At 44.4% G+C, this 15,682-nt stretch overlaps 1 protein-coding gene across 6 annotated transcripts in view; it reads left to right on the forward strand.

The window, feature by feature from the left end:
- Positions 1 to 15,682, forward strand: part of ARHGAP44 (Rho GTPase activating protein 44) — a 125,069-nt gene that overhangs the window by 36,858 nt on the left and 72,529 nt on the right. The window lies entirely within an intron of this gene.

A 15,682-nucleotide genomic window follows, 5' to 3' on the forward strand; every position in this document is an offset into this window, starting at 1 on the left:
CCATGCCATCTCTCCTAACGCCATGCTTGAGTAGAAATCACAGAAATAGAATGAGAGTGAAAAAGCTAGATTGGGGTCTGCTTAAAATAATTTCAACAGGGGAACGTTTTTATGGTGTGTTTCCTGTAGTGCCTTTAACTAGGCAGGTGTAGTTCCTCACAGTGTTGCTTATGTGACAGAGTAGTTTCACGTAATCTTCTCTCCTTCAAGGGAGAACTTGTATCCTGCTAGAATGGAGCTGAGAATTCTCTCTCATGGTCTTGTCAGGTTGTTTCAGGTTAACCTACGAAGCAATGCTGAGCTGACAGTCATCATCGAAGTGGCCCGCTGTGTTATGTGGGCTTTATCCCATTCTGAACCGCATCTTTGTTATCCAGCTTTAGCACAGTGTACTGCAGCACAGTTTGATTTATCTCATTGGATATAGGAAGTTCTTTAAAATAATACTAGGGAAACAGTACAGACTGGTTTGCTACAAGGTATGCTTGGACAAACCAGAGGGAAAAAAGTGAATTAGATCACAATTGGTGAGTGAAGTGGTGATGTCTGTAGAATGTGGCTGTTGCACTGTTGCCAAGGCAGTTTTCCCAGCATGCTAATGATTTTTTGTAGCTTTTATCTTTATTTTTTAGCTTATTTTTTTAATTTTGTGAGTGTATAATTACACTCACATATATATAACTTAATTGCTGTGCTGTATCCCTGAAACCAACACTATATTGTAAATAAACTCTAAAATAAAAAAATAAGCTAAAAAATAAAGATAACAGCTACAAAAAATCATTAACATGCTGGGAAAACAAAGCTAGTGAAGGTGATGGAATTCCAGTTGAGCTATTCCAAATCCTGAAAGATGATGCTGTGAAAGTGCTGCACTCAATATGCCAGCAAATTTGGAAAACTCAGCAGTGGCCACAGGACTGGAAAAGGTTTTCATTCCAATCCCAAAGAAAGGCAATGCCAAAGAATGCTCACACTACCGCACAATTGCACTCATCTCACATGCTAGTAAAGTAATGCTCAAAATTCTCCAAGCCAGGCTTCAGCAATATGTGAACCGTGAACTTCCTGATGTTCAAGCTGGTTTTAGAAATGGCAGAGGAACCAGAGATCAAATTGCCAACATCCGCTGGATCATGGAAAAAGCAAGAGAGTTCCAGAAAAACATCTATTTCTGCTTTCTTGACTATGCCAAAGCCTTTGACTCTGTGGATCACAATAAACTGTGAGAAATTCTGAAAGAGATGGGAATACCAGACCACCTGATCTTCCTCTTGAGAAACCTATATGCAGGTCAGGAAGCAACGGTTAGAACTGGACATGGAACAACAGACTGGTTCCAAATAGGAAAAGGAGTATGTCAAGGCTGTATATTGTCACCCTGTTTATTTAACTTATATGCAGAGTACATCATGAGAAACGCTGGGCTGGAAGAAACACAAGCTGGAATCAAGATTGCCGGGAGAAATATGAATAACCTCAGATATGCAGATGACACCACCCTTATGGCAGAAAGTGAAGAGGAACTAAAAAGCTTCTTGATGAAAGTGAAAGTGGAGAGTGAAAAAGTTGGCTTAAAGCTCAATATTCAGAAAACGAAGATTATGGCATCTGGTCCCATCACTTCATGGGAAATAGATGGGGAAACAGTGTCAGACTTTATTTTTCTGGGCTCCAAAATCACTACAGATGGTGACTGCAGCCATGAAATTAAAAGATGCTTACTCCTTGGAAGGAAAGTTATGACCAACCTAGATAGCATATTCAAAAGCAGAGACATTACTCTGCCAACAAAGGTTCATCTAGTCAAGGCTATGGTTTTTCCAGTGGTCATGTATGGATGTGAGAGTTGGACTGTGAAGAAAGCTGAGTGCTGAAGAATTGATGCTTTTGAACTGTGGTGTTGGAGAAGACTCTTAAGAGTCCCTTGGACTGCAAGGAGATCCAACCAGTCCATTCTGAAGGAGATCAGCCCTGGGATTTCTTTGGAAGGAATGATGCTAAAGCTGAAACTCCAGTACTTTGGCCACCTCATGCAAAGAGTTGACTCATTGGAAAAGACTCTGATGCTGGGAGGGATTGGGGCCAAGAGGAGAAGGGGATGACAGAGCATGAGATGGCTGGATGGCATCACTGACTTGATGGATGTGAGTCTGAGTGAACTCCGGGAGTTGGTGATGGACAGGGAGGCCTGGCGTGCTGTGATTCATGGGGTCGCAAAGAGTCGGACACGACTGAGCATCTGATCTGATCTGATATATATAAATATAAATATATGGGTGTGTGTATTCTTTTTCAGATTCTTTTCCCTTACAGGTTATTACAAAGTAGTTCCCTGTACTATGAGTGAGTCCTTTTAGTTGTTTATCTGTCTTTTATATCGATCTTATATGTGGTGGTGTGTATAAATTCATCCCAAACTCATTTATCTCCCCTCTGCTATCCCCTTTGGTATCCATAAGTTTGTTTTCTGTGTCTGTGAGTGTGTTTCTGATCTTTAAATAAGTTCATTTATATCATTTTTTTAAGATTCCACATATAAGTGACTTCATATGATGTTTGTCTCTCTGCCTGATTTACTTCACGTTATGTGACCATCTCTAGGTCCATGCATGTTGCTTCCAGTGGCATTATCGCATTCTTTTTTATGGCAGAAGGTGATCCTGGATAACGTCAGGTATCAGCCTGCTTCTTCTTGTTCCCTGCTGTGTGCAGTAAGAACAGAATGGAAAAATGCGGAAACTCATATTCATGTTCTTTGAGGTACAGCCTAGAAATCTTTCTGTTCGATGTTATATTAATGGTAACTTTGAATCAAAGGGTAGAAGTGCCGTTTTTCAAGTAGCCATCTTCCCGGGCACTTCCTGTTCTGCCTTTTTTTGGGTGTCGATCTCCAGCCTTTGAGATGATTTGTTATCTCTGCATGGAAACTCTCTGTGCTTCTTCAGTCACCTTGTCAGAGCACCAACCCACTTATTTCTCACTTCTTATTAAATTTGTTGATTGGGTATGAAACATGAATATCCGTCAAGTGTTCTCGCTAATACATTTTTCCTGCAGTTCCTGCCAAAGCTTGCCTTTTTTTTTTTTTTTTTAAAGTCAGAAGCTACTTCTGGGAATTAATTACCAAGTTCTCTGGGGAAGTTAGTCAAACCTGTATCAGCACACTTGGATGGCTCTGAAACCCTGGTGTGCTTCAGCGTCTCTACTGGATTCTGAGATGCATGAGGGCAGAGATGGTTCTTCCTCTCATTTTTTAAAAAATAAACATTTATTTGTTTGTTTACTTGGCTGTGCCAGGTCTGAGTTATGGGATGCGTGGAGTCTTTAGTTGTGGCATGTTTGATCTAGTTCCCTGACCAGGAATTGAACCCGGGCCCCACTGCATTGGGAGCAGAGAGTCTTAGCCATTGGACCGCCAGGGAAGTCCCCAGAGATGGTTCTTATTGGGAAGTATCCTGTGTTTCTAGAAGGAACACAAAATACATGTTTGTTTAACAAAATAAATGTTGGCTGCATTCAGATTCTAGCCTGCAAAAGGACATTCAGAATCTAGGTGCAGAGAGCATTAAAAATACAGCTTGTATGTTGTCATGAGAATGAGTTATTTCTAGGGTTTGCAGGTCAGGGAACTTCCCCTGAGGTTTCTGTGCATGGACTTTTCGTAGTCTGTCTCATGTGCTTTACAGAGTCCATTCGAAAGCATCTGGGGGAACAGAGCTGTGTGGCCCGGCGCTTCCCCCACCCCTGTGTCTTCTTCCTGGTTCTGTCCGTCACCCATCTTACCAGCCTGACCCCGTGTCTGTGCTTGGCATTCACACTGCTTGACACTCTGCCCTGCTTCTAACCCTGCTTGGCTTGTTCACCTGAATCTGATTTTCTGGTTTGAATCCTGGTTGCTACTTGGAAATGGATCTCTCTGGCTTCCGATGTTAGTTCAGTAACAGTCTTTCCTTCCAATTTTTGTTTTGTTTTGTTTTTGTTTTTAAGCCCTTGTTTTCACCTTCTCTGGCCCCAATGAACCCTTAGTTGACTGATCATTAAGAAACAAACTCACAGGTATAAAGAACAGATTTGTGGTTGGTGGGAAGGTGGGGTGGGTGAAGGGATGGATTGGAAGTTTGGGGTTCTCCGATGCCATGTTTTATAATATATATAGAAGGAATAAATAACAGGGTCATACTATATTGCCCAGGGAACTATATTCAATACCCTGTAATAAACCCTAATGGAAAAGAATATAAAAAAAGAATGTCTCTATGTATGTGTATGTGTGTGTGTGTGTGTATCTGAATCATTTTGCACGGCAGAAATTAATACAAGGTTGTAAATCAGCTACAATTAAAAAAGAGGGGAAAAAAAAAAAAAAGAGGGGGATTTCCCTGCCCATCCAGTGGTTAAGACTCTGTGCTTCCACTGCAGGGGGCATGGATTTGAACCCTGGTGGGGAACTAGATCGCACATGCCAAGCACACCCAAGAAAAAAAAAAAAAAAAGAAAATTGCCCAAACCCAGGCTCTCAAAGGGTCTGATGATAACATTTAACTGTATTTGCCAATTATTGGCTTTTGAAAATATTAATTCCTGCCATGACCAAAAACGTGATGGCACTTAATAAATGATGTGCACCATTTTCTCATGTATTCCTTTGCTTCCTTTTTTCCAGGCAGCATTTGATGCTGCTTGATCAAGGATGACAAGCTTGTCCACAGTGTGTTGGTGTGAGTGTATGACTCTGGGATGATTCAGTTTGTCTGTTAGCAAAATGTTCATTTTATCCACGATGGAACAAAATTGCCCATAAAAGAGCATTCAGATTGTCCTTATGCTTCTCCAAGGGACCAGATTCACTTCTGCTTGCTAGGAAGGATGTTGGTAAGCATTGCCAAAGTGAAATGTCATGGACATATAATGACTTGTCATGGGATAAGTCAAATATAAATATCAAATGATCCAATTGTGGAGTCAAGGAAGCTCAAGAGAATATGTTCCAGCCAGCTCTGTTTTAAAGTCAAGGGCATGAGGGCTTAGATGGTGAAAAGAGTTGCCCAAGATCCACCCCAGAGCTGACAGGCAAGGAGCCTGGCCTGAGTTGGGCTTTCATAATAACAGGTATACAGAGCCAATTGCTTTTCACTGCTGTCTTATATGTTGATGGACTCTAACTTTAAATAAGCCAGAGGCAGGAGTAGAGCCCTATTTTTTTTAGAAAATTGCAATTGTCTTAGTTTCACTGACCCATTTGGGATCCTTTGCCTTCTCTTACTGGAGTATAGTCAGTTAACAATATTGTGATAATTTCAGGTGGACAGCAAAGCAACTCAGCCATACATATACATATACCCATTCTTTCCCAAACTCCCCTTCCGTCCAGGCTGCCACATAACACTGAACAGAGTTCCCTGTGCTATATGGTAGGTCCTTGTTGGTTATCCACTTTAAATATAAAAGTGTGTACATGGCCATCCGAGACTCCCCAACTATCCCTTCCCCAGATTCTGCCCCCCACCTCCCGGCAACCGTAAGTTCGTTCTCTAAATTGGTGAGTCTTTTTCTGTTTCATAAATAAGTTCACTTGTATAATTTCATTTTAGATTCATCATATAAGGCATGTCATGATATTTATGATATTTTTCCTTCTCGGTCTGATTTACTTCACTCAGCATGACCATCTCTAAGAAGCTACTTCTGGTCATTGAGACTCATGCATATCACAGACAGCTTGGGACCTGGGTAGAAATCAGAGGAGCTGGATTTTATTTCCCACTTTGGCTTTTGAACACTTGTGATGCTGTGATTTTTAATAGGAAACATGCATTTTGTCTTTGTCCCTAGAGCTCCCAAATATATGTTTAGAACTCCTTAAACCCTTGGACTTTCCCAGGTGATAATAGTGGTAAAGGTGTCTTGATATTCAGAACAAGCCCCTTTGAACCACAGCTGAGCTTATGTAAGTGAGAAGATCTTTGGAAAGCATCTGGAGCCTGGGGGCTGGTTGACAGAGCAAAACCAGTCCTGTGATTGGAGGGTTAGACCTTTCCACCCCACTCCCTTAACCTTGAGGGAGAGGAGAGGGGCTGGAGGTTGAATCCATTGCCTATGGCCAGTGGTTTACTCAGTCATGACAATGTAATGAAGCCTCCACATTGCCCCAGAAGGACTGGGTTTGGACAGCTTCTGGGGAGTGTTGGGAGGATGGCACCCTTGGAGAGCTCATGGCAGAAGCTCTGGGCTCTTTCTTCACGCCTTGCCCCGTGCATTGCTTCCACTCTGCTGTTCCTGAGTTACATACTCTGAACCAGCATCTAGTAAGTACAGGTGACCCCTGAACAATGAGTTCAAACTGTGTGGGTCCGCTTATATGTGGACTCTTGCAATAAATACTCTAGTACTGTACAATCTACACCTGCGATTGGTTGTATCCTCGGGGGCAGAGTTGCAGGTAAGATGGTCAACTCTGGGACTTGAGCATCCTCAGATTTGGGTTTCAGGGCAGGTCCTGGAACCAACCCCCTGTGTCTTTCAAGGGTCAACCATAAAATATTTTCCTGAATTCTGTGAGCCCCCTAGCCAATTGATCGAACCTAAGGAGGGGATCGTGGGCTCCTTGGATCTGTAGCAGGTTGGTCCGAAGCACAAGAACAGCCTGGACTTGGGGTTGGCATCTGAGGGGGACAGGATGTAGGTAGTGCAGTCTCGTGGGACTGAGCCCTGCGCCTGTGGGATCTGACATCATCTCCAGGTGTCAGAGTTGAGTTGTAGGAAGCCCAGCTGGTGTTGCAGACGATTGCTCGGTGGAGTGGAAGGAACCCACGCACGCAACATGGAAACTGGAATCAGCATTCTGCCAGTGCTTCAGCCTTTGTGAGTCATTTCCACTCTGCTCACGGGTAAAATGAGAGGGTTGGGTGTGTCCCTCTGTAGGATCCCTCCCAGCTGTCTTATTTCTGTGCTCAGGCATCCATGCAGGGTGAGCCTGAACAGCGTCTCCAGCATCGCAGGAAGCACAGCCCTCAAGTCCTCAGGTCCCTCCCTTGAGGGTTTTCTCAGCTATGTGGACAGGCTGGTAGCTGCCCTGTCTCCTCTCTCAGGGTCTGTCCTGGTCAACTGGTCATTGGAATCAGCTTGGGTTGCATATAAGAAAGAAGTCTTAAATGGTAGAGCTTTAAACAAAATGGTAGCCTCGAAAAAGGCGAAGCTTATTTATCTCCTACCGAGAAGGCTGGAAGATAGGGAGGACATAAACTCTCACCCCAGAACTCTTTCTCAGGGCTCCCTCATGCAGGTGATTGTTCTTACCTTCTAAACAGAAGAAGGGAATTCCTTTCTAAATAGATGAAGTCTATGGGAGAGAACTTTCCAGAAATCAGATTGTGCATCCTTTTTGTCTGCATCTCCTTGGCCTCAAATAGGCACCATCTAAGTCAGAGGGCGGTTGCTACTGTTCAGTTCTTTTGCCTTCAGTCTTTCCCAGCATCAGGGTCTTTTCCAATGAATCAGCTCTTTGCATCAGGTGGCCAAACTATTGGAGCTTCAGCATCAGTCCTTCCAATAAATATTCAGGGTTGATTTTCTTTAGGATTGATTAGTTTGATCTCCTTGCAGTCCAGTAGACCACGTTTTGCCAGAACTCTCCCCTATGACTCGTCCATCTTGGGTGGTCCTGCACAGCATGGCTCATGGCTTTGTTGAGTTACACAAGCCCCTTTGCCATGACAAGGCTGTGATACATCAAGGGACAGAGGGCTGTTGGGTAGTTAATCTTTTAGGTGGAGTGGAGTGGAGTATACCCTGTAGAAAATCTGTGGTTATAAAGATGAGCTTGTTTCATCAGTTTCTTTGTGCTGCCTTTATTTGATTCTGGCTTCAAGGACTAGAAGGCATTGGGCCCTACTTCCACTGTTCTTTGTGGAGTTTGTGGAGATAGGATGGATGTGGCCTGTGCTCAGCTTGCCTGCAAGATCATCTGAAATGTGTGAACTGTTTGCTTTATCTTAGGGTATGGTGATCATGTGGAAGATAGATTTTACATTCTGGTTAAGTATATTTCACCAGCAAGTCTTTGCTTGTAGAGACTTTTTGTCCGTTTGAGTAATTTTTATGTTTCTGGCAATTTTTAAAAACTCTCCATGTTCATTCACAGTGTTTGTCATTTGCATCTTTCTTGGTTTTTCTTGATGAGTTTTCCCAGGGGCTTGTCTGTTTCTTGTCTCTTCAAAGAACCCATATTAGCTTTGGTTAATTCCCTCTGTTGCTTATATTATCTTTTTCCCTTTATGTTTATATACATCATGATCATGACTCTGCATCATGTTCATGACTTGGTGACCATGAAGGCGCAACTACAGCTGACAGCTAAATATTCAGCACGTGTGCTCAGTCAGTCAGTCGTGTCTGACTCTTTGCAACCCCATGGACTGTAGCCCGCCAGGCTTCTCTGTCCATGGAATTTTCCAGGCAAGAATACTGGAATGGGTTGCCATTTCCTTCTCCAGGCACAACTACAAGCCTACAGCTAAATATTTAGCATGTGTGCTTAGCCGCTCAGTCGTGTCTGACTCTTTGCAACTCTGTGGACTGTAGCCTGCCAGGCGTCTCTGTCCACAGAATTTTCCAGGCAAGAATACTGGAGTGGGTTGCCATTTCCTTCTCTAGGGGGTCTTCCCAACCCAGGATCAAACCCATGTCTCTGGCATCTTCTACATTGGCAGGCAGATTCTTTACCACTGCGCCACCTGGGAGTCCCATACACACACACACACACACACACACACACACATGAATGTATTATTTATAAATATATGTAATATAATTATATTAATTTATAATTATATAAACATATATATATAAAATATACATAAGTAGTGTTCAGTCGTGTCCGACTCTTTGCAATCCCATGGGCTGTAGCCTGCCAGACTCCTCTGTCCATGGGATTTTCCAGGTAAGAATACTGGAGTGGGCTGCCATTTCCTACTCCAAGGGATCTTCCTGACTCAGGGATTGAACCCATGTCTCTAGTGTCTCCTGTATTGGCAGGTGAATTCTTTATCCCTAGCACCATGAGGGAAGCATATAAGTTATATATAACATGTATTATTTATAAATACTTTTATATTTGTACATATATTTATACATATAAATATATATACACTTATAAGTAATACATTTGTATATGTTTACATATACTTCTGCATATAATACATTCGTATTATATGTGTATTTTTCTCTGTGCTGTTGGTCTCGTTCTGCTGTACTCATTTATTTATTTTCTGGCTACAGGAGTGGGAGTTGTCACACTGTCTGTGGGGTGGCTGCCTCTGGAGATGTTAGGGCAGAGAAACCCGCAGTCTGTTAGACCTGGCAGGGAAGTGTCCTTCCTCTCCGCTTCCCTGTAGGTAGCCTGAGAGCAATGATTTTCTGCTGTTTTTTGAAAAGCAGCCAGACTATATATAGCACTCTCCCGGAAGTGGGCCCTGAGCAGTGAAGTAGGCACAGTTCCGTTGTGCTTTCCCATCCCCTCCTCAGTGTCTTCCACGGTCAGTTCTTATTCCGAAGGTATTTTAGGGATAGCCAGGATCTCTAAACTTTTTAAAAAGCCATGATGATATGGAGGTCACGGAAGTGGGTTCTAAGCTCAGGCTGGGTTCATTATCTGCCTGTCCAAGCTTTGTGACCTTGGGCTGGTTCTCTGCGCTCACTAACCCTCCATTTCCCCATCAATAAAATGATGTTATTAATAGTCCCCGCCTCAGGGGTTGTTAGGAAAGTTAAACGAATGTGAAGTTTTAATATACTGCTCAGTCAGCTCCAACTCTTTGTGACCCCATGGACTGTAGCCCACGAGGCTCCTCTGTCCATAGCATTCTCCAGGCAAGAATACTGGAGTGGGTTGCCATTTCTTCTTCCAGGGGATCTTCCCAACCCAGGGATCAAACCTGGGTCTCCTGCATTGCAAGTGGATTCTTTACCATCTCAGCCACCCGGGAAGCACTTATTGGGGACTTAATAAAGGCCTGTTTGTTTTGGTGGTGGTGGTGGTTTTTTTTTTAATGAAATAAGACTATACATGTGATTATGCATTTTCTACATTTTCTACATCTCTCTGCCTTCTGCAGACTTTGAGATTTACTTTCTGTAATTTATATTCTGAAAATAACCTATCATTAGAAGTGTAACGACAATACTCTTTTCAAGGAAATCTTCCCCCACTTCTTGCCAGACTTAAAAAAAGGTTGCCTCACTTCTCTGAACCTCGTTGCCCTACTGCTGATTAGGGGCAAAGCCATTTCTCCAGAATCCTATGGAGACCTCTGTCCCCACCTCCTGCTTCTTTTCCTGGAAGCTTGTTCCTGTGCAGGCACCTGGTTAAGTCCTCCCTGAGGGAGCCCCGCAGTGACTCTAGTAGAGGATCTCTAGTAGAGGACAGTGATTTAAGCCACTGAAGGATTGGGTGTTTCATCGTGGTATTTTAGGCATCACTCCCTCAGCATTTTGAAGGTGTAAGGAATGAACTGCCTTGAAATATCAAACATCACCTCAGATGAAACTCAGGATCTCAATGAAATGTGAATCCAGACCCCATCAGAAAAGGAAGGTTTATCCTTTTGAGAAGCCAGCGTCGGCTTGAGCTTGGAAGGAGGAACAGGAGTAAGTCTTCCACCAAGTCTGTAGTAAGCCTTTGGCTGTATTAGCCCACAGCATGTGGGGCCAGGAATCTCATGAATGGAAGGTTCTGAGCACGTCTGCTGTTGTGAAAACACTGGGGTCAGCCAGATAGAGGAACCGTGTATACAGCAGCTGTATCTTACCCCTTTCTTTTCCTGCTTTGCCCTCTGCTAGTTGTCATGGGGCTGTGGAATCCCCCAAGCAGAGCCGCCCCCTCGCCACCACTTTGGTGCCCAGAAGGCAGGAGAGTCCTTCTGGACTAGGAGAGTCCATGTGGCACTGCCTGGGGTGTAACTGTTTCAGCGGGGATCCTGCAGGTGTGCAAGGATTCCTTTCACAGCTCTAGCATCAGGTCAAATAAAGCAGCCCTCTAGGCCCCTTTTCCACAGTTGAAGCTCTCAGCCTGTGATACTGTGATTTGTAATAAAAATATTTGTAATGAGGAATATAATATTTATAATAAGAAATTTAGTCTTGGTTTTCTTTCTGGCACAGAACTTTTAAAACTCTTGGAATTTCCGAAATAATGAGAGCTGTAAAGGTATCTTCTTACTTTTTAGCTTGTTGTGTGAATGAGATAACTTTGGGATGGCACCTGAGAATGGGGCTGGTTGCCGGGGGAACCAACCCTGTGATTAGAGGGTGGGAACTTTCAGCCCCACCCCTAATCTCTGGGGAAGAGAAGAGTCTGGAGGTAGCATTGACCATCACTGGCCAGTGAGCTAATCAGTCCTGCCTGTGTAATGAAGTCTCCATGAAAACCCGAAAGGCTGGAGTTTAGAGGGCTCCCGGGCTGGTGAACGGGCAGAGGCTCTGGGCGGGGCAGCGACTAAGAGCATGGAGGCTCTGCATCCTTTCCTCACCTCTCCTGTGCGCTCCTTCCATCTGGCTGCTCCTGAGTTCTGTCCTTTTATGGCAAACTGGTAATCTAGTGCAATTGGAAAGAAGGAGAAAGAGAAGAGATTACATTACCAAGAATAGGAACGAAACAGGAAATATCACTGAGAACGTCTGGGTTGATCCCCACAAGCAGTTTCAGAGTTGTGTATTCCTCCAGTAATGGGAATTCTTGTTTCTTCCTCCCTTACATCTCCTGATCTCTCACTTGCCTGCTAACCTCTCAGGCTCTCTTCAGTCCTTCCATCTGGGAAATAATGGGGTTGGGTGGACAGCACGTTCTTGCTCTTGACACATGAACACTTATTAAAGGTCTGCAGAATGGTCGTGCTCACAGAATTGTTTTAAAGGTCACTGAGTCCAATTTCCTCACTTAACAGATGAGGGAACTCAGAGAAGCTGAGACTCTTCCCTGGAGAACCAACGGCTTAGCCAGAAGCCAGGACCCCTGCTTTTGGATCCCATTACACCTTGTTTCTGAAATTCCTTGACCTAGTTAAGTGAATTCACTCTTGTCACGCACAGGTATTTTCCCCGAAAATTTGTAAGATCTAATGTCATTCACTGAGCTAACTCAAAATATTGCATCTCAACACGAGAACTGACATAACATTTACATGTCTTCTTCTACTAAGTGTATTTGCATAAAATAGAATTATTATATTATTTCACTTTCTTCCCATTTTACCTCTCAATAACAGTCATTTTAGTACCAAAGAAGTAGATGGTTCTAGAATCTTCTCAAAGCTATTTCTAAGACCAAGAAAGCTGGATATAACATGAATCCTTGAAAACTATGGAAATTTTTCATTAAAATATACATCCTTGGAAAACCAGCAAGGACATATAGTATAGCACAGGAAACTGTACTCAATGTTATGTGGCAACATGGATGGGAGGGGACTTCGGGGGAAAATGGTTACATGTGTATGTATGGCTGAGTCCTGTTGCTGTTTACCTGAAACTATCACAACATTGTTGATTGGCTATACCCCAATACAAAATAAAAAGTTTAAAGTCTGAAATAAATAAATAAATAAATAAATATATGTAAATCCTGGAGGATTCTAGAGAGAATCCTATCTGAGTCCAGGTCCCTTATTTTTTTATGTGGACTAGCATGGTGAACCATGGTGACTGTTCTGGTTATCTAAGAGTGTGGTATAACAAACAAGCCCCACTCTAGTGGTCTACAATAACAATGGCATGGCATGGCTCAACTCATATGAAGCTGTGAGCCATGAGTCCTTCATTGGAAGGACTATTGCTGAAGCTCCAATTCTTTGGCCACCTGATGTGAGAGCCAACTCATTGGAAAAGACCCTAATACTTGGAAGATTCAGGCAAAAGGAGAAGGGGGCAGCAGAGGATGAGATGGTTAGATAGTATCACCGACATAGTGAATTTGAGCAAGCTCCAGGAGAGAGTGGAGGACAGAGGAGCCTGGCATGCTGCAGTCCATGGGGTCACACAGAGCTGAACGTGACTTAGGGACTGAACAAAGTCACAATGACGTTTTCTTCATGAATCTGCTCTTGGGCAAGGCTCAGAGGGTTCAGCTCATTTCCCTTGCACTCGATGTCAGCTGTGGTGGTTCAGATGCTGAGGCCTGCTCACCTATCTGGTGAGCTTGGAAAGGTCCACCCCCCGCCCCCCACCTCTGCCAACACACACACACCAGCCCCTAACCTTGAGAGCATCGCTGGAGCCCTTGTCTCCGCAGCTCACAGCATCAGCCTGGACCACGGTCTGCCTGGCTTCACTTGTGGCTGCACCTCTACCTGGGACCCTTCACAGTATGGCTTGGAAAGGACCCCAGAAGAGAGGCCACAGGCCCCAATATCAGTATTTTGTCTGGATGGGCACACTTTTGGAATACCACTGATCATGACAAAATAACATCTTATTGGTCCCTCTAAGCCCTGCCTGACCAGCACTGCCAAGAGCAGGAGGCCAGAGGAATGTAAACCCACGATTGTGGCCCCGGTCCTCTTGCTGTAGTGAATTGTGTCCAAAATCCTGCCCTCTGGGCCCTGGGGCCGGCCTCCCCATATAAAATCTGCCAGTCACACCGGAGCGGGCACCAGGGTATTCTGCCATTTTCAGTGTCGCAGACTGGCCCCTCCGAGAGCTGTACTTCCAAACCACTTTCCGCTGGACTGGATCGCGGGTTTATTTTTAAAACCGTGCCCAAACCATAGACCAGAAAAAGACCTTGGCCAGTCATTGAGTCCAAGCTTTAACTTCAGAGAGAATCACACTTAAAGTCCACCCCAGAGAACCTTTCTGCAATGACAGGTATCCTGGAAATTGCCCCCACGGACAGCTCGGGAGTCTGTTCATCCTGAGCCAATCAATCCCTTCATGTTCAGGAAGCACGTCAGGTCTTGTTCTGAACGTCACCAGACCGAGGTCTCTGACAAACACAGACCCCAAACCATGAGCAGAGGAGAGCATGAGAGTCATGCAGTGTTTGTGACTCTCTTCTGCAGCCCTGAGACCATCCTTAAAACCATGAAGGTTCACGGCACTCAGAGTTCAGTGACCATGAGGGGGGTGGAGGTAGAAGACACAAAATGGGCTTCTGTGGGGTCTGCCGGGGCGGCTAAACCAAGTGGCATCGCCAGGGCACTTAACGATGGAAATTTATTTTCTGCTAATTTCAGAGGCTAGAAGCCCCCAAACCACGGTATCCATGGGGTTGGTTCCTTCTGAGGCCCCTCTCCCTGGCTTGCAGACAGCCGTCTCCTCCAGGCGTCCTCATACAGTCATCCCGTATGCAGATCAGCGGCATTAATCACACTCACAGTTTTGTGCTACCATCACCACCATCCATCCTTCCAGGGAAGTCCTCATCTAGCAAACCTGAAACTCTGTATCCCTGAAACAGTAACTCCCCTGTAACCCCTGGTAACCACCTTTGCAATACATTTTACAATACTTACACTGTGACTGGAAGAAGCACAAGCTGGAATCAAGATTGCCGGGAGAAATATCAATAACCTCAGATATGCAGATGACACCACCCTTATGGCAGAAAGTGAAGAGGAACTAGAAAGCCTCTTGATGAAAGTCAAAGAGGAGAGTGAAAAAGTTGGCTTAAAGCTCAACATTCAGAAAATAAAGATCATGGCATCCAGTCCCATCACTTCATGGGAAATAGATGGGGAAACAGTGGAAACAGTGTCAGACTTTATTTTTGGGGGCTCTAAAATCACTGCAGATGGTGATTGCAGCCATGAAATTAGAAGACGCTTACTCCTTGGAAGGAAAGTTATGACCAACCTAGATAGCACATTCAAAAGCAGAGACATTACTTTGCCAACAAAGGTCTGTCTAGTCAAGGCTATGGTTTTTCCTGTGGTCATGTATGGATGTGAGAGTTGGACTGTGAAGAAGGCTAAGCGCCGAAGAATTGATGCTTTTGAACTGTGGTGTTGGAGAAGACTCTTGAGAGTCCCTTGGACTGCAAGGAGATCCAACCAGTCCATTCTGAAGGAGATCAGCCCTGGGATTTCTTTGGAAGGAATGATGCTAAAGCTAAAACTCCAGTACTTTGGCCACCTCATGTGAAGAGTTGACTCATTGGAAAAGACTCTGATGCTGGGAGGGATTGGGGGCAGGAGGAGAAGGGGACTACAGAGGATGAGATGGCTGGATGGCATCACTGACTTGATGGACGTGAGTCTGAGTGAACTCCGGGAGTTGGTGATGGACAGGGAGGCCTGGCGTGCTGCGATTCATGGGGTGGCAAAGAGTCGGACATGACTGAGTGACTGAACTGAACTGAACACTGTTCGCTGTAGAAGAATTGGAATATTTAACACAAGGGAAGAACACAGGGCTCACAGCACCTTGACATATACCTTAGCATATTCCTTTTGCCTCTGAGTTGGGGCTTCCTTGGTGGCTCAGTGGTAAAGAATCCACCTGCCAGAGCAGGAGATACATGTTTGATCTCTGGGTCAGGAAGATCCCCTGGAGAAGGAAATGACAATCCACTCCAGTATTCTTGCCTGGGAAATCCTATGGACAGAGGAGCCTGGTGGGCTACAGTCAGGGTAAGGAGTTGGACACGACTTAGTGACTAAACAACAACAGCATCCATATATGTGTGTGT

The sequence above is a fragment of the Bos indicus genome, chromosome 19 (assembly GCF_029378745.1).
Source record: "Bos indicus isolate NIAB-ARS_2022 breed Sahiwal x Tharparkar chromosome 19, NIAB-ARS_B.indTharparkar_mat_pri_1.0, whole genome shotgun sequence".
Lineage (NCBI taxonomy): Eukaryota > Metazoa > Chordata > Mammalia > Artiodactyla > Bovidae > Bos > Bos indicus.